Below are 25,821 nucleotides of genomic sequence, written 5' to 3' on the forward strand. Positions count from 1 at the left end.
TTTATATGGATGATAGGATTTTGAGGTTTAAGAGGTGATAATTGAGTATTAATGAGTTTAAGTAAGAGTAGATGAGTTATGTCGATGTGAAGGAATGAAATATAAAGTGTTTTAAGTTATAAGAGTAAAGGTGATAGAGTTATAAGATTTGAAGGAAAGATAAAGTTAAGTTAATAAAGTATGATATGACTCTGGATGTGGTGTGTATTTTGATCATATATATATGATGTAGGCAAGGGATGGTATTTATGTTTTAAAAAAAGTTTTAAAGAAAGAATACAAGTACAAAGGATGATAAAGAATGAATTTCTGTATAAGTAGAGTGGGTTATCAAAATTACGAGGATGAAATGAAGATTTGTACTCAGAGATGAGTATAGGTGATAGGATAAGAGTATGTGAACATGAAAGGAAAAATATGATTAGTATATTTAATCACATTTGAAGAAGATTTAAGGTTGTGTTCTGGGTCAGATGGTGATGAAATAAGAATTTGGTTATTGTGGTTAGGAAACTAGAGATTAATAATGAAGCAATTGATTCATGATTCTGAATGGAAATGATCAAGGTTACTGCTTGTTGTATATATGATAAGCGACAATAAATGAATGCATAAAGGAAAAAAGTAGTTGAAGAAATAAAGGAAGCAAAGATTAAGTAAATGAGGTAATATGAGAACATTAGAAGATATGTTCAGTGAAAATTCAACGACGAATTTTCTTAAAAGGAGTGGAGATTTGTAATATCCTAAAACAGGGTTAGTGACTAAAATGTGAATTTTGAAAGTTTTGTGTTTAATTTTGAAATAAGTTAAAAGTTTAGGGACTTAATTAGAAATATTTTGATGATGGTTTAGTAAAGATTGAAAGAAAGAAGGGTAAAATGGTCATTTGACAAGAAATATTTTTATCTTTCTTTTTGTAGGCTATATAAATGTGGGAAATGAGGGAAAAGTTTCTAGAGAACTCTCCCTTCTTCTTCTTCTTCTTCTTCTTCTTTCTCTTCACCGTGAGAGCCAAAGCAAAGGTAAGTTGATTTCAGCTTGTTAATTCCTTGAATTTATAGGTTGGGGTGGAGTAATTGGGTGTTATAGCTTAAGGAAAGCTTATATAAGCTTAAAACATAAGATGAGTGAATTAGGATGGGATTTGTAAATGAGTTTTAAAGATGGATTTTGATATGGTTTTGGTTTTTAGAGTTTTGATGAGATTTTTTGACTTGTCATAAGAAGAATTAAGAATTCTAAAGCATTAGAATTGAATTTGGAACATGTTGAAAATTGAGTTTAATTCTTGAATTTCATATGGATAGGATTTTGAGGTTTAAGATATGGTAATTGAGTATTAATGAGTTTAAGTAAGAGATGAGTTAAGTCTACGTGAAGGAATGAAATAAAGTGTTTGAAGTGAAATAAGGTAAATTTCGTGCTTGAAATGTAATTCTGGGCTAGTGTTATCGGTATACATTCAACATGTACCGATGCATCAAGGGTAAATTTCCGAAATTATTCAGTGTGTATCAATGCCCAGGAAGTGTGTTTCGATGCACCGCCTTAAATGAAAACATCAAATGTAATTTGTGTACCTATGCATAGGTAATGCATCGATACAAACATTAAGGGATCATCGATACACTACAGAGTGTACCGATGCCTACTTTAAATAAAGATGAAATCACCTTTCTTTTAGTTTAAGGAATGAAAAGATTAGAATACTGATATGGATCCATGTGATTGTGTAATATCCATCAAGTGCAAGTTTGGACGTTGATACGTAAGAGACATCGAGAAGAGGATGAGATCAGTATTGACTATGAGGCCAGGTGAGTGCATCTTATTTGGATATAGGATTACATAGAAATTGGACTTGCGATAAGTTCATTTCCTATAAGTTTAATACATGAAGTCATGAACATAAGCATATGAATGACATGATTTGTATGTAGGCATGGTTATACGTGTTGATATGTTTTTGTATGTATTATAAGATATATGTTTATATGATACATGTTTAAGTGTCTATAATATGTGAACACATGATGATATAGATAAGTTAAGTTAGGCAATACTAAACTATGGAATTGTATGAAAGATATGAACTATATATGATATTGTGAACATATAAGAAAGGATATAAAATATTATGTGGTATATGTGATTTATGGAAACATATTGAACATATATGGTAGTGATATACATGTCATATGAATTCAAGAGAAGTGTTATAAGCTACGTGATATGCATATGAATCATGAATAGTGATATGTACATGTGAATATATGAAATGATAAATCATAATGCCCTTGTTATATGTCATGAGGGCTAGAGGTATAGTTTGGCATGCTAAGAGTCGAGGGTTCTACGTGGTCCTTCGGGACATAGTGGTCCTTCTGGACATAGTGTCCTTCGGGACATGTGGTCCTTCGGGACATTCATACCCCTAGTGGGACCCCATACGAGCTGTGGTGACAGCATAGTATACAACCTCAATAGACTCACATATCTATAGTTCTCACATGTGTACATAGGCTAACAAAGAATAATAACAAATACACTATATGTGATATGTATGTTTGGTAATGTGAAATGTGTCACAGAAATTACATGATGACAGGTTGGTTTTTTGGTATAGTTATATAATTGTTACATGATGTGTATATATGGTAAGAGAAAGTAATATGATAAAGGGATTTTTTTTGGTATAGTTATATAATTGTTACATGATGTGTATATGGTAAGAGGAAAGAGTAATATGATAAAGGGATTTAAATGATGATGATAAGAGTAATAATAAGGATAATGAAATGATATGTATCTGTATTTGTGTTTTGATGCATAATATTTTATAGTGTATTACAATTACATGAAGTATGCATAATAGGAATTAGAAATGACATAACATGAAGTATGCATAATGTATTATTTATGCCTCACTAAGTCATAGACTTAGCGTGTGAGTGTTTCACGTAAGTTCCGAAAACAAGAAGAAGCTAAGAGGAGTATGACATGTCAGATTCTCCTTTTTACAGTTCAGATCAGAAATGTGTTTAAATTATATGCATTTGTTATAGTAAATATAGTTGGCATGTATTAATAGATTTGAATTGAAAATGCTCTTATAAGTTTTGTAAACCTATTTGGTTTTAAATTAATGTAAGTAAATACTTTCTTAAATTGCAAGTTTACCAATTTGTAAAGAAAAGCGTTTGAAAAGTCAATGTGATACCTAGACTCGGATCTGGGTCGGATACGAGTTGGGGGTGTTCATTAACTTTAAAATCTTTTATTCTAGTCATGTATTAAATTTGTAGATTAAATCCCCTAGATTTTAGAATTAATCAATTTGATAACCGAGATTAACTTAATTCTGAATTTTTAATTAGGTTCTAATTTCAATTTAATTTAATAAATTTATTTCTCTAATCAAATTATGACACATGTCATAGTCCTATGATTATAATTTGAATATTAACTATAATATATATATATTATCATTAATTATATATATTTATAATTTGAATATTAAGTTATTTTTAATGATTTCATATATATAATCATTAAAAAATAAATATGAAAACAATAAATTTAGTTAAAAATATAAAATCTTAATCAATTATAAATAAACTATTAGATTTATTTTAAGATTTAAGTGTTGTCATATTCTCAATTAACTTAATAATATGAAAATTAATTATATCATATTATTTTAACTATATTATGTCAATTATATCTCCCTCACATTAATAATTTCATAATTAAAAAAAAATTATCTGACTTCACCGAGCACTCCCCAGCATAAGCTGCGAACTCATGTATATCAAAGTATGTATAGGAGAGGAAGAAGATGATTGTGAAAGTATGTTTGAATTCATTTTTATTCGCTTGAGTCCTTATCTTTTGTACGTTTTACAGTTTAGTCACTCTCTTTACTCCTTCAAAGTCTATCACTAGGGGTGTTCAAAATTTGGTACCTTTGTTTTTGAGTATCTGAAATATCGATTAGCAAAATTTTGGACCGTGTCTCGACCCATTACATCCGATTACCTGTATTTTCGGGTCATGGGTAACCGATTTATAATTTTTTTATTTTAGAATTATATTATTTAAAAATATATATAGAAAAATCTAAAATTTAAATTTTAAAGGTTACATTATATAATTCACACATAAAGTTTAAAAAATCAAATTACATAATTGAAAAAAATATTAAAAAGTAAAATAAAATATAATTAAATATCAAATGTTTCGAAGTTAAAATAATTATTTTAAAAATATTTAGAATGTTACTATGAAATAATTAAGAATTTAAGAATTTAAAATGTTATGTGACAAATTTAGGAAATTAGGAAATTAAAATGAAAAAGTGAAATAATTTGAGAATTATAAATAAAAATTTAATAAAAAAAATATAATAATATATATATAGATATATATATATATATAATAAACCGGGTACCGGTATGCAGGTACTCGATTAAACAACATTTTTCTGTATTAAATTGAAATTAAGACCTAATTAAAAAGTAAGAATTGAAGTAATCTTGGCGATCAAATTAATTAATTCTAAAATTTAGGGGATTTAATCTACAAATTTAATACATGACTAGAATAAAATTTTTTTAAAGTTAATGCTTAAGTTAAGACATTAGACAAATTAAAACAAAATCAGGATCAAATTGGATTAAATGAAAATCCAAGGAAACAAATCATATAAAAGTAGTGACCAAATGGAAGAAAAAAACAGGGTGCTAGCACCGCAAATATGTAACTTTACAAGGACCCGTGCCCTAATTATACCATTTTTAACTACCACGTAAACACCTTCGTTAAATGTTAACGTCGTGTGGCCATTTTGAATCCATTTAAATATTTAAATGGTATATCTGCCACAATTTTAAAAATGGTAATCATTTCGCCACCAGGCCCATAGTTATGTGGTTATTTATGTAGTTTACTCCTTTTTTGGGTAAACTATGTCATAGTCTCCTTTGTTTTCATATGACTGATTTTAGTCTCCGATTTTCTAATTAAGGATATTTTGATAGACTGTAATTGGTTTTTCGGAAAATAATTTACGTAATTGTTTGGTCCCTTACGTTATTAATTCGTTAACTTCCGTTAACCCATTAACGAAAGTATGAGTTTACAATTAAAAAGTAAAAAATTCAAAATAAATCACTTTATTTCTTCTTCTTCTTCTTCTTTTAGCTGAAATCCATAACAATTAAAAAATAAAACAAAATTCTTCAGCTTGAACCCATGGCATCCTTTTTAATGGAAATTGTTTGGACGAAGTGAAAACATCGACCAAGTACTTTTTTGTTGTGTTTGGTTTAGTTTACTCGAGCTTCGAGTTCAATTTGCTATGGTGGGCTAGTTAAGTGAATCTACAAGCTATGGACCATGCCGGCAATTCAACTACCTTGAACAAATGTGATCTAGAGATTTCAATCAATGACATAGGGCAAAAACATAGGCAACGCGGATGACGAAGACGATCATAGGGACACCAGCAATGAACCATGTAACACCCTAAACTAGTACGAAACACAATCGACAGATTAGAAGACCACAGATCCACCTGAGTGGCTAACAAAAAATTTCTTTAATTTCTTCATTAAAATGGTTTTTTGAAAATACTCATAATAAATAAATCAACCATAATTATGTAAAATAGTTTAATCAAGAGCTCCCAATTCAGATAAATCAAAATATACAAACCATTGTTCAAAATAAGTTACTACTCGAATATACAAAAAGGGGTCTACAAATGTACGTGCCCTCTAACAGAATAACCTCAAGGCGTACTCTGCATACAACTCGGTTTGGGTCACTGCTACACAAAAGATCCTCGACTGCTCCTCTACTAACCTGCGTAAGGAAACAAATTTCAAACACTGAGCTAACTAGCCCAATGCCACACTAATAACTAAGCCATTACTAAAAGTGTTCATTAAATGCTCAAGCTAACTAGTAAATGCAATAGTGAGCATACTCATACAATAGTGAGTATACTCATATACTGCACTTTTACTCTATGGTAGACATCATGGTGCGTCTCAGGGTTCTACATCTCGGAGCTCACGCATACTCTACTCTATCGAGGATGAGGCCCGAAATCTCTACATCGGACACACTGTTGGGATTTTCGGAAGCTCGAATCGACAATCGGAACGGTTTGCAAAGAGGGGTCGGAATGGTTTTATGTTTAGGAGTAAGGAGATTAAAGATAGAGAATTGCACAACGATTTATAGTGGTTCAACTTTCTTAACCAAAGTCTACGTCCACTACCTTAGCTCCTCACCAAGGATTTTCCAACAAATTCACTAATTTGTTCTTTCTTTTGAGGATAAAGAGTAACCTTACAAACCCGCTAGTTTTTCCGGGCTAAACTAGAACCTTTCCCTAGCTTTTACACGGGATTAGCTAGAACCTTTCCCTTTACAAAAGGATAAGAAATGTAAAAGAAAACCTCTCTAAGGTAGTGTTTACAATAATTAAGCTCACAAGAACAAAATATTTACAAGAGAAAGTTGAAATAAGAATAAAAAACTCTTCTCTTGTGTTTGATTGCTTGGATGGTTGTTCTCTTTCTTCTTCAAGTGTCCTTAGCTTGTATTTATAGCTTGGAATGTGTTTGATGTTGTATATAGCCGTTGGGGATGTTTTGGAGCCGTTTGGGGATGATTTTTCTACTAAAACGGCTGCCCATAACATGGTGCATCGGTTCACTATCATGGTGCATCGATACCCCTTCATTAAATTCAATAAACTAGTCGTTGCAGCCTTCGTGCATGGATGCACAGTAGGATGCATCGATGCACAGCCAAGATGCATCGATGCACAACCAAGATGCATCGATGCACAGAAAGATGCATCGATGCACTAATTGCATTCGGTGTTTGAGTGCATGGATGCACTGCATGGTGCATCGATGCACTAGTGCAGGTGCATGGATGCACTGCAGGGATACATGGATGCACTGCAGGGGTGCATGGATGCACTTTGACACCCTTTGCATTTTGGCTCACATCCAAATTTAATGGACTTTGAATTATTTTTGAAACCTTTTAAAAATTTGAATAAATTCAATTAAGTCCAAAAATATTTTGTAAATTCAATTCAAGTCCAAAAACCATTTTGCCTTAAATTGTTATATCAAAACATAGTTCAACAATCTCCCCCTTTTTGATATAACAAAACATTTGAAATTTTTTTTTTGGCAAAACTCCCCCTTAATAATTGTTTAATGAAAAAGATTCAATTGTTAACAATTGTTGGAAAATATATGAAAATGTTAACCTCCCCTTTTTCATTTAGAAATTGAATTTTTTCAAACCAAACTTCTCCCCCTTTTTGTTATAAAAAATAATTCGATCTTTTAAGTTCAAAAAACTTTGGAGAGTAAGTGGACATTTAAAAATCATTTGAAAAATCAAAGCTCCCCCTCAATAAATGCATTCCAATCAAAATTTAGCTTTAAGAACTTGACACTTAAAAAGAAATTGAATTTCTACAAAGAATAACAAATGTGTTAGTAGCACATGAAATTCAATATATCCAAGACTAAAATACTTTATGCAATACCAATTGTTGAAATTTGATATCAATACCATTTGTTAAAATTAAGTGCATATGCATAAAGTTTTCCAAAAATGTTATGCATTTTGAAAATTTTGATATCAATTGTTAGAGAGATATCATTTTCATTTAAACATGCATAAACATTCAAATTTAGGTCAAAAATTTAAAATTTGTAAAATCAAAGTTTTTGAAAAATTGATATCAATTGTTAGAGAGATGTCATTTTCATTAAAACCAATTTTGACCAAAATTTTATTATGATGAACTAAAAATAAAAAAAAAATCATTAAAAATTTAAAATGTTCATCATAACCATTTTTTTAACATACATGAGATTGAAAACAATGCATAATCATTTAAAATCAAAACTCATTCATGCATAAATCCTATGAGCAACCAAATAACTAAAATTAAAAACATGGCTAGAGCATCTTGAATATCATCGCTTTCATCATCATTGCTCTCACACACCTACAAGAGACATTTATTTCGATTTTGGTATCCAAATTGCTTTCAATCCTTCAACGTTAGTTTCAATGCCTCGTGTTCCTTTCGGAACCCATACTTGCCTAATTTTAAAACGTTTTCCTTTCTTCAAAGGACAAGTATGTTCCTTGTGACCATGATAATGACAATGTGAGCATATTGTCATTATTGAACTAAATGAATTATTTAAATTGATTTCTTTTTCTTTTGTTAAGCATTCAAGCTTAACTTTTAAATCAAAATTTTCTTTTTCAAAACTTTCAATTTTTATTTTTGAAAGCTCTAAATCCTTTTTCAAAATTTCATTTTGGCTTTCAAAATCTATTTTTTTTTTCAAAAGAAAATCATTTTCGATTTTAAATTTTGAAATCATTTTCTTATATTTGGAGTTCATGGTCTCAAACTCCGAATATAACCTATTAAAAACATCTTGTAACTCATCAAACGTATATGAATTAAATTCAATTAAGTTAGAAGATACCTCGGGCTCTTCATGAGCCATTAGAGACACCACCTTTATTGGTTCTTCTTTCTTGTTCCATGGATTTCCTTTTAAAAATTTAATAAATTCAATTAAGTCCAAAAACATTTGTAAATTCAATTCAAGTCCAAAAACCATTTTGCCTTAAATTGTTATATCAAAACATAGTTCAACAAACCCCTCAACTAACCACCCCTCATGAGTGTCGGGCCTGGGCCCTAGTTAGTCAGTTTAAAGATCCTCGCGCACTACCTAAGGATATTTGAACTAATTTATTGTTCGATACTAGTCATTTACTAAAGTGACCCGAGTGTCCGATCATTTCCGAGTTTACAAACAAGGCTAGTTTTATTTAATCCTGGCAATTGTTGTTTCTATTATTCTGATATAAATTACAATTATCACTTGGAGTCTTATTTGCTGTTAATCTGAGTATATAGGGTACCTCAAATCTGATCCCTTAATCCTTGGATTAATTATCAAAAAATGTTTAGAATTACCGATATTGACCTTTCAATATCGGTACTAAACCTTTGGTATTGATATCCATCTGCTAGTATCGATACCCCCAGACTGATGTAGGCTAATTGGGTAGAGTAGTATCGATACTCTAGGTGAGTATCGATACTTTGTGCTAGGGTATCAATACTTACCTGAGTATCGATACCAGTATCGATATTTTTGAAAAATAACCCAGTATCGATACCTCTGTGGGGAGTATCGATACTTCTACCCTAGGTATCAATACTCTATGAATGATCGATACTACTTTTTTTTAGCATTGCCTAGTTTTTTCCTGAAAGATGAACAATATCGATATTTCTTATGGTATCGATATCATCGCTACAGAGTACAATGCTTTGGCATGAAAATACTTATCCATCTACCCAAAAGGTCCCATTGAGGACCCAATTAGTGCTTAAATGTTTTATTTGACATTTGGGGTCATAAAGAAGGCTTTGAAACATGCCATAACACTAAGACATAGAATTTCCATGAAATTTCTCAACGTGCTTCAACTTAATCTCTGAAGCTAGAATGCATTTCTAATAACTCACAAGTGATATGAAGAAGTTGTAAATGTGTTACCTTGAATTCTTGGCTGCTAGAAATGCCCTCAAATCACTCATGAGGCAATTTCTCTTTTCTCCTTGCTATTGAACTTTCTCCACTTCTTTCACTATTCAAAGGTAAGAAAAGAAATTACTAGCTTAACTAAGTGGTTGGATTAAAGTTAAAATACATCCTATAACTTGAATATACAAAAAAAAAACGAGCTAGAATCCATATATTCTCTCAAACCTCCCTAAAACCCATTTTTAGAACCTAAGTGTAAAACTTGAAAAATGGGGCTTAAAATGAAGCTATTTGATTGTAGATTACCAAGCTTACCTTAACTAAACTCAACAAGGCTTGAAATCTTTGAAATCTTCACTTGGAGAAAGAAGAAGAAGAAGAAATATGAGATAAAAGGAAGAGTGTCTAGTGAGTGTTTTAGGGGGAACAATTCGCTTAAAACATATAATAGGAAGGGGGTTTTCAGCTTTTAAAGCAACAAGTAAATTGCACTTTTAGTCCCTCTCTTCTTATCTCAAATTAAAATAATCCCTAAAGCTTAAACTCTTGGGCCGAACTCAAGCCTACCTTCAACTTAATTTGGTCCAGAATGTAATAATAGGTCTTTTGGTCACTAAATATGGGCTTTACCCGAACTACTAACCCGGGATTCGAGGCGTTACAAACCAAAAGAGGGGGCTATTGAGATTAGTAATCGAATACCTAGAGGCCGAGCTCCGGGCTCCAAGAGTAAGCCTAAACCACCCATATTTGTCATTGGGGATGGCTCTAACGCGCTCCGTAGTCACGTCATGGAAGTAGCGACTTGCGAATGGCATTGATGTAGATGGAAGCATAACTCAATTCATCCGAAGATGGCCATGCGGTGTCTGTGTGCTTAGTGGCAGTGACTCGATCACAAACGTTACACTTAGACAACTGGCAACACCCGGAGCGGTGTTGTTCTCCAAGGGAGGTTCGAAATCTTGTCTTTGACTTAAGCTTTTCTTTCTGGACTGGTACCACCGAGCACGAAAAGGCTTACTATATACCTAACTGGTGGTCAAGGGCAAGTCGTAGGTGAAAGTTTCGTCGGTTCAGTTGTGACAGCAGGGCCTGTTATGATCATTGCAGCAACGTTTGCCAACGCAACATATGAAAGATTATCGGTAGAAGACGAAGAAGAAGCTGCCAGCGACGGTGGCCATGGAGATCAGATCCACAATAGAGAAACTGATTCTCCGTTGCTGACAATCAGAAGCAGTAGCAACCAAAAGCAGGTCTGCTTGATCCATCTTCACTTCTAATATACAATATACCTCCTTATTTAGTCCCCCAAGAAGAAGAAGTCTTACACGTGAGTTTGTTTTTTAATTTTCTTTATTTTTTTAATTTCCACTCAGATTTCCGTTAATGGGTTAACGGAAGTTAACGGCCGAGTGACTTAAACCAAACAAACCGATAATGTAAGGGACCAAGCACACTTAATTAAAAAACCGATGACCAAAGTCGGTCAAACCGAAAACAAAAGAGACTATTGACATAGTTTACCCTTTTGTTTATTAAGTTATGTTGATTATAAAGTAGTATATGTTCTAAATACTCTCAAACATTTGACAATGAACGCTCAATCACCCTAGTTGCAGTCGCTGGTGCTCGAACCTGTGACCTTTAGTTTGATAATTTTATTGGGAGTTTTTTTGGTTGTTCTCTCTATTCTTTAGGGTTCTTTTTGACTAATTTGAATATATTCATGTGGCATACTTAATTTTAATGGACAAGTCTCTTAACAAGAATTTTTTATATACACAAAATCTTATACTTGAGACATGTTTAATCAAGACCAAACTGTTTACCACTGTTGAGTACGATACAAGACTGGTAAAAGGGGGTTGAGAAATTCTAAGGGTAAGTGTCAGAATATATGAAATCTATCATGAACTTTAGGAAGTGATCAATCTTTACTTTGGGCAGTTTGTAATACCCCACACGCTCCCTAGACGTTATAACTCGATCGTGGAGGTTATATTTATCACCAAACTGACTCTTACTGATAAATTAAAAGACTTCACTTAACCATGCTTTATTTAAGAAGCATGTTAGTAAGCCCTTAAGGCCTTAACTGCCCATCCATCCGTTATCTCTACAAGTAGAGTTTCTAAAATAATACAAATAGCATATAATTAATAATGGTCAGAAGCTCTGCCACTGTTATGAACATAAGTCTAACTAAAGTATCATCTCATCGTTATTAAAAAGATCAAAATCCTATAATAGTCGTGCAAGCGACGTGAATTTTATGACATGTTAATCATATCATGATATCGACAAGATAACCATGCACATAACAAATCAATAACATAAATTATCAATAACATTCTTGAGCTTATAGCTCCCAATACACATATATAATCTCATAGGTTTGGTTTAGGTCTGAGACATATCTCAGAATCACATAAACATATAGATGAATATAACATATTTCAAAGAAATCATATCAATACTATCAATACATAGTTGTTATTATTTGGTGCTCTGATTGAGCCAATAATGCACAGAAATATCACCTGCATGGTGAAGGCTAAAAATACATATATCACAAACAAAAAGGGATTATACACACCTTAACCGAAGTAACTCAGTTTAACTTGATTTAAGCACTCCCAGGAATCTTAATTTTTCTTTTTGGAGTGATGACTTCCAGAGATTACTCAAACTCTAAGAAGTTAGAAGAACACTTAATCAACAAGAATGTAACATTTCATATGATTAATTTAAGTAAATTCCATTTGATTCTGTCATGAATCCTAACTTAGATTCAATTTAAGGTTTAGAATCAACTTACCAGAAATTTGAAATTGACATTACCAATAAAAAAAACTTATTAGGTCAATTTGATATTACTTTTGAAAAGTGATTTTGAAAAGTGTTGTAAAAAGTACGTTTAAAAGTGCAGTTTATTGAAATGTTTGGGATTATTTTTAAAAGTGATTTTAGAAAGATAAAATATTCATTTTAAGCATTATGTTGTAAATTAAAAATATATTATTTGATGATAAAAATATAATTTAACCTCAAAAGTATTTTTCACAGTAAAAGTTAAAAATTTGAACTTCTGAGGTTAAGTTAAAAATCATTTTTTCAATCATAATTTTAAATCAATTTTTGAGTGTTTAGCATTATTATCGGGTGGCAAATCATTTTCCATTGCCATAAGTATTCTCAAATTGACATTCTAAATATGTGTTTACTTTTCTATTTGGGTGAGATGAAGACATTCAATTTTTAGAGAGCAAATTTAGGATTTAAAGGCTTCACATGTAACAATGGAGTTTTGGCAACGTTGAAGACGGCAAGATGGCTTTTCCAATACTCCTATGTCTATTTTAATTGGACTAAATTGTGAGACATGACAAGTTAGTAGCTTATTTATCAACTTAAAACTGGTAAAATTATAAACTTAGTCAATTTATCTTTCTACCTCTTGAATATCATCATGGTCCAATTAATTTCCAGCCATTTAATTCTCTTTCTTTTCTCTTTAGCACCCAACTTTCACCTCTTTACTAAAGTTTATAATTTCTTCATTTATTCCATTTAAGGGTCTGTTTGTTTCATTAAAACATTTTTCAGAAAACATTTTCTGTAAAATAAATTATATTTTTTGAAAAACATTTTACGGTATTTGGTAGAGATTATGTAAACCATTTTCCACTAGTTGATGAATTTTTTAAACATTATTTATTAAAAATATTAAATGCAATAAATAATGTTATTTATCATAAAACTTAATATTATTATTTTTAAAATATTAAAATAATTTTATTTATTTATTATTAAATATTATCTCTATAATTTTATTAATAAAAATATTAATATTAGTACATTTTATTTAAATAAAAATATTATAAATTATGCTAATTATTTATTAAATTAATAGTATTATATTATATTAATTCATATATTTTAAATATCTTTATTAAAATATTATTAGATTATTATATTAATATTAAATATATACATAATATTATAGATTTTAATAATTTAATAATATTATTTCAATAAAATTAATAAATAATATAAATTTTATTAATAATTTATTATATTTATTAAAATAAAAATATAAGATCTTATATTATTATAATATAATTGAGTATTTTATTATAATATTAAAAATATTATATATATATTATATTATTAGAAATATTAATAATATATTTTAAATTTTTAATAATTAATATTTTAATTAAAATGATATTAAAATATTTTATTAATATTAAATTCATAAAATAAAATTATTTTGAGTATTTCTTCTTTGAAGTGAAAAGTTCAGAAGATGACTTACGGAAAATCAGACCATAAGTCATTTTCCAGAAAATATAAAAAATTCCGTTGACCAAGAAAATGTTTTACATCGACCAACTAGTTTTCTTCCAACCGAATACTAGAAGATAAGAAAACGTTTTAAGAAAAATGTTTTACGTAAAACGAACATACCCTAAATCACTAAACTCTTATCCAAAAATTAATTATTCTTTAATCGAACATAAATAAAATTAGTTGAAATACTAGAAATATCAATTATTGAAATAGCACGTTAAGAAAGAATTAGTTGTACAACAGGCATCATATTATATCATGCACACAAGAGAAGAGTCATCATATCATATCATGACAACAAGAGAAGAGAGGTTAGAGATTTCTAAGAAGGAAATGATGGAGTTAGGGATTTCAATTTCAGAATTGGTAGTCAACGAATGTAATGGTGGACTTGAGAGACATAAGAAACATGATGGGTAGATAGATGTAATCACCAATTTTTTCATCAAAATCCATTAACATAATAATGTCCAATCCATTACACATACATTTTGCAAATACCCAAAAAAAATTAAAAAAAAAAAACCATAAATCCAGACCCAAAGTGACCTAGTTGAGAAGCCCAATAGCACGGTAAGAACGTCCAACAAAAGTGAGGTTTTAAAATAATAACCCTAGCGCTATTATTCTGCAGTCGTTGGTTTTCTCTTCAACCGACGGTTTAGATCCCCTAACTTAGTGTTTGTGAAACCCTTCAACTCACGCTGTCGAACCTTACAGAAGACTCGTTGTCTCCAGCTGGTGAGCATGAAAATCACGCGCTCCTCTCCGCTTCCCACGCGCTCCCAAGAAACCATATTAGACGCGTGACTGGACCATGGTCACCCCTCTCTCGTGGCCACGTGAGACACCGAATCGACCACAGTAGCACCAAATCGACCGTTTAATCCTCGCCACCACCATACAAGCAAAATAATAATAATAATAATAAATAGGAATAGGTTTTGATTTTTGTTTAGGATAAACTACTTTAAATACCAATCACTTTTAGGCTGTGGCACATTTATTTCAAAGTAATATGGCTCCTTCATTAAAATGATGTAGTTTTATTTAAAAAAAATTAATAAATAATGCATTTAAAAGGATTTAAACCCATAACCTTTTGAAATAAAAGTTAATAATTAATCACTATGCCAACTTAAATTTTTTTAATATAATTTTATAAACATAATATATATAACGTGAGTCAATATTCCAAAAATTACTTTCTAAAAAACTCCATTAAATTATTAAAATTCCCAAAAAAAACACCTTAAATTTAAGAAATCTCAAAAAACTCCTAAGTTCCTAAAAATCCAAAAAAAAATTAGGAATCAATAATATAATATATTTGAACAGTTTGATACAATGAACTTGTGTAATTGATTTAATTCCATATGAAGCATGTTCTAAATGCTCATTTGGAGTCAATAACAGAAGTGACATCAATGTGTTTGTGTTTAAAGTATATTAAATAACATGAAAAATCTTGAATTTTTATGTTGTTTTAATTATTCTAATTTAATTTTAATGTCTTAAAATTATTGGTAAAATATTATAAGTGATTAGGTTTAATTTTTCTATCATTAGGAGGGTTACTCTCGTGTTTTAAGTCGAAAACAGTGTGCTGTTTGGAATCTGTTTTCTGCCCAGTTTTACAAAATGTGCAATTTAGTCCATGAACCAAAATTGTTTAAAATGAGGTATAATTTTTACTCCTTTTATTTTTGGAAATTTGCAGAATGATTTTTTAAGTTGAATTACATTAGTTTACTGAAAGTTCCAGATTATTATGTAAACTTCATAAATAAGTGGTTAAGAACATTTTTCTAATTAGTGCAATTAAGATCAATATCTTAAAAGTTTATTTTTTGGGTCGATAATCAAATTATATATATTTAACTGGTTAAAAATATTTGAAATAAGTCAAATAAAATTTATTATGTGCATTCAAAAGTAAACAATTTGATATTAATAGTTTTCATCATGATTAAATTATCATATTTTGAATATAATATATATTATAATAAAATAAACTATAATGAGTATACTTAAAAATTAGGGTAAACTACTTCAAATACCACTCATCTTTAGGCTCGGGCTTGTTTTTGATTTTCTTTTGGAATTTTTAAGAAATTTAGGAGTTTTTTGAGATTTTATGAAATTTAAGGTGTTTTTTTTGGGAATTTTAATAATTTCATGGTTTTTTTTAATGAATGTTGACTCATGTTATGTATATTATGTTTATAGAATTATATTAAAAAATTTAAGTTGGCATAGTGGTTAAGTATTAATTTTTATTTCAAAAGGTTATGGGTTCAAATCCCTTCAAATGCATTATTTATTAAATTTTCTCAAACAAAATTAAGTTGTTTTGAGGTTTTTTTGCACCAACATAGTCATGCCAAAACGATGTCGTTTTGGTGAGGGACCCACGTTAGCAACGTCACGGCGTGAAGGTGCCATGTCATTATCTCGTTAAGCCATTAACGGTGGAGTGGCATAATTGTAGTTAAACTTAAACGTTAGTGTTAGAATTGACAAAATTGAAACGATGGTGGCATAAACGAGCTCGAGCCTAAAGGCGAGTGGTATTTGAAGTAGTTTACCCTTTTGTTTATATGATTAACATCTTCTAATCGGGATATAAAAACTCGAAGAAAATCAAATGTAATTTTTAAGCAACAACCACCCAAACGAAATAAAAAAAAATTGAAGGTATTTTCAGCTTTCATCCTCCCCATTACTCAGTTTCGGTTTTGTGCACGTGTAGCGATTGAAAGAGAAAAAAAACAAAATAGAAGGAAAGGAAAGAGATTAGGTTTTACTTTAGTTTTTAGACTGTCACCATTTGAGTTCCTCGTCAGAACTTCAATCATCAGAGTCGATAAGTTAGAGTTATGGGGCTTTCGAGGCCTTTAGATTCTTGAATGTTAGATTTGGGGGCCCGTTTAAGAGTTAGAACAAAAGGGGAGCACAAACAGTCATTGTTTAGTGTCGTTGTAATTTGGAGAACTGAAGATTCAAGGTGGTTTTAGAGGGTGTTTATGAGCTTTTTAGGCTATTTTGATCTCAGATCCAAGCTTGAAGATGTAAATTGAAGGCTTTAGGGGCCTTTTGGGTTTACTTTGGCATCACTTGAGTTTCCTGGCCATCACTGGTGGTGGTCAGAGGGAGAAATAGCCACCGATGTACAATGGCTAGAGTTTGGTTGGTGGTTTTAGTTTCTCGGGGGAGCAGATGGAGAAAGAGAAAGTTGAGAGAAAATAACCTGCTTTGGTGTTAGGGTAAAAATGAAATGAAACAAAAAATGACCTTCATAGCCCAACTTTAGGGGAGAATCGTACTTTAGTCCTCTTAGATTAGTCGTGTTTTTACATTTAGGTCACTAAGAGTCCCTTTTTATTCATTTCAAATTGGAATTATTACTTTCAGTTATTTTAATTAAGTTATTATTATTATTATTATCATTAATTCGAATTAATGGCCTTGTGACGACCCTTCTCCGGGTACAACTCGTATTATTTTGGCCTAGATAAAATTTTAATTACTAACTTCTAATTTACTAATCATTAAATCTGTAAAATATACTCAAATTAATTTTATGACCTAGCGAGTCTCATCTCGGGGTACGTGTAACACCCTAAACATGAATGGAACTAAAGTGCAACATTGGGCTACCGAGACAACCCTTGATTTTCAAAACCTATTTCGTTTTCTTTTCAATCATTTCTGAATGGTACCATAATTAAAACATAAATAACTGATATAAAACATTTTATAAAACCGAAGCACCATGACGCATAGTTTAAATCAAATAATATAAACTATGAGTTTAATAATATGAATACATAAGTAAGATTCTCTGAATATATATGCCCACTAAGCTATGATACATTACTCTGAAAGGGAATTCTGGAAGTTCTACTGCGAAGGTGCCCCACGAACTGCTCAAGCCACTGACCTGCCAACGGAAAACATCCAAAGACTAAGCTTACAAAGCCAAATAGTATAATCGCTAATCTAGAGCAGCATAAGAATTTCATAAAAACAAGCATGCTAAAAAATGGTACTAAGTAGTAGGTACATGCATGACCTAGATCAAGTGCTACCTACTTAAGGCTTAGATGTCCTATATATGAAATAGGGGTCTCGTGCTTCCCTAAATTATCTGCTAAGGACTTAGTCATGAGTACACCTCTAAATGGGTCTCTAACCCTAATGTATGTATCTGTTACACATTACCTAAATGCGACACTGACACTCGTGTGCCTTATCTGAATGCAACACAAACTCTGTTATGTATTATCAAAATAAAATATTGACTCTATTGTGCATTATTTGAATGCAATACTGACTCTACTATGCATTATCTGATTGCAATGTTGACTCTATTATGCATTATCTGAACGCAATGTTGATACTACTATTCAACACACAAGTTATGGTTGATATCATGGTGCGATTGAGGGTTTTATATTTCAGAGCTCACACACCCCTCTAGCCTATCGGAATACCCTTGGGTACTAGGGTGATATCCAAAATTGTATCAGAGATGTACACTCAGACCCTCAGATATATGGGGTGAGAGTCAGAGCTACATCGGAAACATACATCCTACCAACTGGCAAAAGAAGTGTCGTGGCACTAACTGGTACATACCTGAACTTACTAACAAACAAGATAATCGCCCTACTACTAAAGTAACTCGGGTATCCTGGTTGTTTCCCAAGTGTCACACAAAGGCTAGTTTTATGATATCCTAATTGTTACTATTTCTAGCTATTTTGGGTTATTACTAATCTCGTTTATTATTTTCTCTAGCTGATATCTTGATCGTTATCTCATCTAGAACGTTATATGAGGGTTTATTAATATGTTACTACTAATAATCTGTCCTGATCTGGTTATTTACTACTTAAGGGTATTTTAGTCAATTTATGACTATAGGGAAATATCTACACGTTTCGGGACTTCACGACTATTACTATGCTTGTTAGTTACTGGTTGTGACACTGCTATCCCGATATTTGACAATAGTTCATTTTTGTGTGGCGATACTCTTTTCCCTATTACTACATTTTCCCTCAATTCGCCCACGAATTAAAGGAATAATTACACGTCCAACACTCTCGGTCGTTCTTACGGTATACGAAACTACTATTTCATAATTTTATTATTTAGTCATACTTCTAGTCAGTACCCACTGTGCACTGACCCTTCATCCATAGATGTCTATTACGTGTTCATTGAAGGTAATTGGATGCATTACGCCTACTATGGTTACTCTGGTTGCACCCACTCCCACGAGTATCTCTGGGCCCATTTGGCCATTTACGTTCCTCACAGACTAAATTACATCCTTATGGGCTATCCCTAGCTCTTATGGGCCTTAAATAGGTTGAATCTGATCATTCGAGGTGGGTAGTATTGATACTCTACCTATAGTATTAATACCCTAGGGTCAAGTATCGATACTCCTATAAGTATTTGTACCAAAAATGTATTATGTCGCTAAAATTGGGGCTCAATATCGATATTGTTACCTTGAGTTTCGATACTTCCTACCAAAAATCCCTAATTTTTTACCCCAATTCATCTAATATCGATATTGTTTATCCTAATATCGATACTTAAACCCTAAAATGGTTATTTTAGGCTCAGAAAAACACCAAAAATCATTCCAAAGGACATGGCTTGATTCTAAATTATGAATTAATGTTGTGGGTAGTTATTTAAGGTCTTAAAGTATCATAAAACACATGTTTTACAACAAATTTATCATCTATGGCATAAATCAAATGTGAAACCAAAAATGCTCAACTACCAAATCTTATCAATTTCTTGAGATTTATGAAAGCTTAATACTCCAAAGGATTAGAAATACACTACCTTGATGATTGAATCCCAAAATATAGCCCCTCTAGCTTACAATCATCCTCTACCATGACTTGGATAATAAAACCCCCAAATTTTCTTACACCCAAAGAACCTAACGTTTTCAAATATTAATAGATGCTGCTAGAGGAATTAAGGATGAATTTGAAGCATGAAATTAGGCTCAAGTTCTTACCTTTGCTATGAAACTTGGAGTGGAAAATGGGAGGAGGAAAATGAGAATGAAGAAAGTGAAGAGAAGAAAATAGAAGAATATATAAAAGTCTTCATTTTTTTTTAAAAATGGGCTAATTACACTGTTGTCCCTCTTCATCGTTTAGTATGAAAAAATTCATCTTTAAGACTAATTGGGCCCAATTCAACCCAATTAAGCCCAACGACTTGAATTATAAAATTCAAGGGGTTTACTTACCTCTCGGGTAAACCTAAAACTACTATTCTAGAATTTCGAGTGTTACAACTCTCCATTCCTTAAAAGAAATTTCATCATCAAAATTTACTTGGACATAAAGAAACTTACTCTGTGGTTAAACACTAAGGTTTTATCTGATCTTATCCTCGAAGAAGAAGACCTTGCAACCTGACATGTTGTTTGAAACTCACAAAATCAATTTATGATTCTCCTAAGAGCACTACTTACGTCGACCCTTAATCAAAACATTCGAGAAGCATGACACCAAAGAAATCACACTATTGTTATCTGATACTGAACTCTCAAAGTGTTTCCCTGGGATGATACTACTCTGTGATTCACTACCATCGCTAAATCATTCTCTGCGTAACCTTACTCAATCGAGTTAATTTTCTACGTAACTCAATATCCTCTTTTACTTGCCGAATATAGGTAATTTATCGTACTATACCCAAAGATCTTATGGCACTTGCCAATATTGTTTCGATACCAACTACTAAAGATATGAAGACAAGTTTTAACTTCCTAACTCTACTCTACACTTCTGTTGTGCAACTCTGATTTAATATTTAACCACACTACCTAGTTGATTCTCATTTACTTTGTGACTTATATACGCTCTACTCACCTGATTGAGCATATAAGGTGCTTATAACTGGAATTCGTCCACTTGTCTAGAGAAATTAGCAATATCTTACTCTCTCGAAGAGCACAACTCACAAAGAAAAGATCTTTCATTATCTCACCCTGACTAAGGATCATAAGATTCTACGTCTGATACGCACTATCGCTTACTACTACTGAGCTATTCGATGACAGCTAATGGTAGTCAAGAGTAGCTTAATGTACTTGATCTCCTTTAGTCTGAAGCACTAAATCCTCGGTACTATATGACAATGACGACTGTTATATGTTATATATAGCCCACACTCATATATGAACACAAAGATATCACTGATGAGGCTTGGCTCACTTAGTTGATTTACTAACTATTCATGCAAAAAGACATCCTGATGACGTCGAATGGTTCACTATACCTTGAGACTCAGAACTCACTAACATATATGCAGTACCTTAAGAATATGGGGTAAAATTTTGGAACTAATGCATCGGAATATACACTGGCTAACTTACTCCTCATGAGTACTAAGGGAATATGTGCCCAGTTAATAACTGAAGTGTCTTGGCACTTGTTGAGACATATTCTAAGAATTATGACAATAAGGTGATCGTTATACTACAAGAGTAACCTGAGTACTGTTAACACTCTCATGGGGTCTTTACCTCTAAAACTGAACATCATTGGTTGCCCAGAGAGAAATGGCGGGGACTATACTATTGATTTCCTAAATAAGTGAACATTGCCTTATGTTTGAAAAATAAATGCAATCAATAAACAAGTTTAAAACCTAATTAAGTTAGATGAGTTTATTAAAGAATTTCCTAGCCTAAAGTGTCAAATTATGAATATTAAAGAATCTAAGAGACTAATGAGGTTTTTAATATTAATCTTACCATTTTTATTAACCAATTATGAAATCAGATAATTGATTTGATGAATCGGGCATTTTCATGCAAAAGCCCAAATCAAATCATCCCCTAATATTAGAGCTAAAGTGAAATTAAACCTAGGGTGAAGGTTCTAATTGTTAACCTAATCAATTATGTCAAACTGAAATTCTAATTAAAGTTCAAGGGCTAAAATATGAAAAGTATAAATTTTAGGGACTAAAACTAAAATATAAGGCTCTAATTATTAACATGATTAATTATTTTAATCAGAAAATTAATTTTAATCCTTGGTCATGAAAGAAAGGACCAAATTGACAATTCCCCTATTTTAAAATCTAAGGACTAATGTGTAAAGAAATTATGTTTAAAGGATAAATAGGAAAATTTTAAAAATTAACATGCTAAAATTTAAATGAATTAAAATAAATTTATAATAATATAAGAAATTACCTTAATGCATGCACCTGAAAAGAAATAAAAAATAAAATTAGAATGTTAATTAAATGTTCTAATTAAAGAAAATAATTTAAAGAAAAAATAAATTAGGAAAATAAAATAAACAAAGTTAGTAAATTAAATAAGAAGAACGATTTAAAATAAACAAATGGAATGTAGGAAACCTTATTCGAATAACCTAAAATGAAAATAAAATATTGAAGTTAGTGAAATAATTAAAAATAAAGACTAAATTAAAATAAAATAAAGAAATTAATGACTAAATTGTAATTAAGTAAATTAATTAAAATACAAGACTAAATTGAAAATTTATTGAATACTTAGTGGTTAAATATTAAATAATTATGTGAATTAAAATTGGTGACTAACTTGAAAAATTGTAAAATCAAGAATGAAATTAAATAAATAAAACATAGACCAAATGTAAAAACACGACTAAAGTGTAGGTACCTGAAAAAAATAAACCTAAATGTTAGTATTGAAACATAAAATTGGTAAATAGTAAAATAAGGACAAAAATCAATATTAATTAAGTAATAAGAGGTGACCAAAATGAACATTGTAGAAAACAATGATGGCGGCATGCATGGTTAGATCATCAGGATCAAAACGTATGGGATTGGGGCAAAACGACGTCGTCTGGATCAGCTTATAAAATTCCCTTTTTCTTTTTCTTTCTTTTTCTATTTCATCTTCTCTCTCTACCCTTTCAATTCTCTCTGCCCTCTATCTTCAAACCTAGAAATCAGCGAGAGCTCTGTCGTCAACCATCGTGTTGGCCACTGCATTGTCGTTGTCGTCGGTGGTCATTGGGCCCCAAACTATATCAGCCAAATCATTTTGACGTGGGGAACGCAAATATGGGCTCAGTTTTGCACAAAACGATCTCTAACGCCAAATGAAGCCCTGATCACCGACGAAAGATTTGTACGATAGGGTAAAACCCCTTTTCTTTCTTCTTTTCATTTTTCTTGTTTGGTTTGTTCGAAAGAAAAAAATTGAAAAAATAGTATGGTTTGGTATTTGGTTGTTGAAAAATAAAAAAAATAAAATAAAAAAATGCTTTGTAAATGCTTTTTTTCTCTGTTATTGCTCGAAAAAATAGTGGGAAAAATGACATCTTTATATTGCTTCTATCAAATCAAAAAAATATGGAGAAGAAGAACCCCATTACAATCGATTATTTGGGTTTTTATAACCCATTTTGTTACAAAATATTCTCAAAATATAAAAACAAATTGAAGCTCATTTTATTTCTATTTTTTTTGTGCATGCAATCCTCCTGATGAGGGCTCGAGGGAATCTTTTCGGTTATCCACGGCCGGCTGTAGGCATGAGGAGGAGCTTCTGGAATGACACAGCTGGCATGGAGGAGCAGATGCTTGAGACCGCTACTTCATTAGTATGGAGGCTCGATTGAATTTGGTTGAGAGGGACCACTGTTGGAATATGCCAGTGGTGCACAAGGGCTTCTAGAAGCTGATGTGGAGATTGGCATAAAGCGGAGGTTGCTTGAGGATGGCTGCTTGAGGACCCCTGACCTAGAGTTTTTTTCCACAAAATAGCATGTGGGCTTAAGATTAGCTTGACGAGTATTGGGTCACATTTGATGTTGGGGTATTTTATTTGTTTGGGTTGAGTGTATTGGATTTGAATCGTTGGGTTAATTGGGTAATGCATATGTAAATGGTTATTTGGGCTAAGTGTGAATTTGGGTTAAATGTAATGGAATTTGAAGATGGTTCTTGTTGGATTTTCAATGTGAATGGGTATGGAATGCGCAAAATTAGGTATGGGGTATGGAAATTTAGATTGACAATGAAGGTAAATGAACATTTGAGCTTTAATGGGTTAAAATTTGGAAATTGTCGACCATCCATTAAAGCATATGAAATTATCTATTCTCATGATTCCATGATTTCAACTTCATTTACCATTCGAATCAACTTTACGCCACCATATGAACGCCCACAAACTTAAGCGTCATTTGCTCTACACTTGAAATACCTGGAAAAAATTAGGGTACAACAATTGTCCCTCTTTTCTCATTGTTGTGAAACAATAATGAAGCAAAGATAAAAGATAGCCTAATTTTGTCTGATCTGATTGTAGTTCCAACTTTGGCACCCATAACTTCGATCTTCTAGTAATTTGTCTTTTCAAATGATTTTCCCCAGTTTCAATTGAACAACTTGCCTTAGTGCCTCTAAAAACTCCTATTTCACATATGCTAGTCTATTCAAGCTATTGATCTGCTCCCTTGTATCTGAACCTCTCTCACTTGGTTTGCCTCGATCTCACACATGTTGAACCTACAAAGATGCAGTTGCCCCTAATTAGTACATTTGAGGATTTATTTATGTTAGTTATTGTTATTTCTCTTTTTATTGTTTTTTTTTCTCTTTTTGTTTCTTTTTTTTAACTAAAAGTAATATCGATGTTGTTCCAACCCCCTATGTGATGGAAACGAACAGAATATTGATGTTGACCCAACTCTCTCTGTTATGGAATCAAGTTAAATGTTGATGTTGACTCAACTCCCTATATTATGGAATCAATCGAAATATTGATGTTGATGCAATTCCCTCTGTTATGAAATTGAGCAAAATATTTATACTGATCCAACTCATTCTGTGATGGAATCAAATATGCAAAAAGTTATCATGTTTTAGTGAAAATTGAATTTAAAATACCTAAAGGTAAAGATACGAAGGCCTTGAATTCTTTGATGAGTTTTCCTTCAAAACTGAAGATGTGGATTAATTCTTTGCTGAAATCTTTCTTGTTTAATGTGAAGCCATGGATCCAAATCCTTGCCAACTTTCTGAAATGTCTGCTGTTTGGAAAACTCATTGCTTTATTTCCTTGACGATGCTTCATTTTGTTATGTTAATGTTGTATCTGTCATTCAAACATCCTACTCGAGAGTCTTATGGATGGCCCAAAGGACTTAATCACCATGTTCGAAAGACATACTAGTGACTTGAAGGATTTAATCATCTTGCTCGAAAGACTTACTGGTGACTCGAAGGATTTGCTCTTGCTTGGGAATGCTTTCTTTCTTTTTAAGAATATCATGTGAAAACATCATACCTAAAGGACTTATAGATAGCCTGAAGGACTTATCACCCTGCTCGAAAGACTTATAGATGACCCGAAGGATTTGCACTTGCTTGGGAATATTTTATTTCTTTTCAAGAATATCATTTGAAAACATCATGCCCGAAGGTCTTATAGGTGGCCCGAAGGACTTATCACCCTACTCGAAAGACTCACGGATGACCCGAAGGATTTAAACACCATGCTCGAAAGACTTACTGATGACTCGAAGGATTTAAAAAATCAATTGAAAAGATCATGTTGCTTGGAAATGTTTGTTCAAAGTAATGATTGTTCTGTGAATTGGGCTTATTAATTCTAGAGTTTTGTTATTCTGAATGTATTCCCTCCATTTAAATTATGGTTTTCTTTTCTTTCTCTTTTTCTTGGAAGATCTACAATGATTATGCATTTTTATATGAAAATATGAATGTAATGTAATGTATGAATGTCTTGTCTGCAGAACTGTTTATCATCAAT

The 25,821-nt window shown here is 31.6% G+C and overlaps 1 pseudogene; it reads left to right on the forward strand.

The window, feature by feature from the left end:
• The first annotated feature begins 5,393 nt into the window (after window positions 1–5,393).
• Window positions 5,394–11,053, forward strand: LOC120189830 (annotated as a pseudogene).
• The last annotated feature ends 14,768 nt before the right edge of the window (window positions 11,054–25,821 follow it).

The sequence above is a fragment of the Hibiscus syriacus genome, unplaced genomic scaffold (genome assembly GCF_006381635.1).
Source record: "Hibiscus syriacus cultivar Baekdansim isolate YM2019G1 unplaced genomic scaffold, ASM638163v2 tig00116959_pilon, whole genome shotgun sequence".
Classification (NCBI taxonomy): Eukaryota; Viridiplantae; Streptophyta; class Magnoliopsida; order Malvales; family Malvaceae; genus Hibiscus; species Hibiscus syriacus.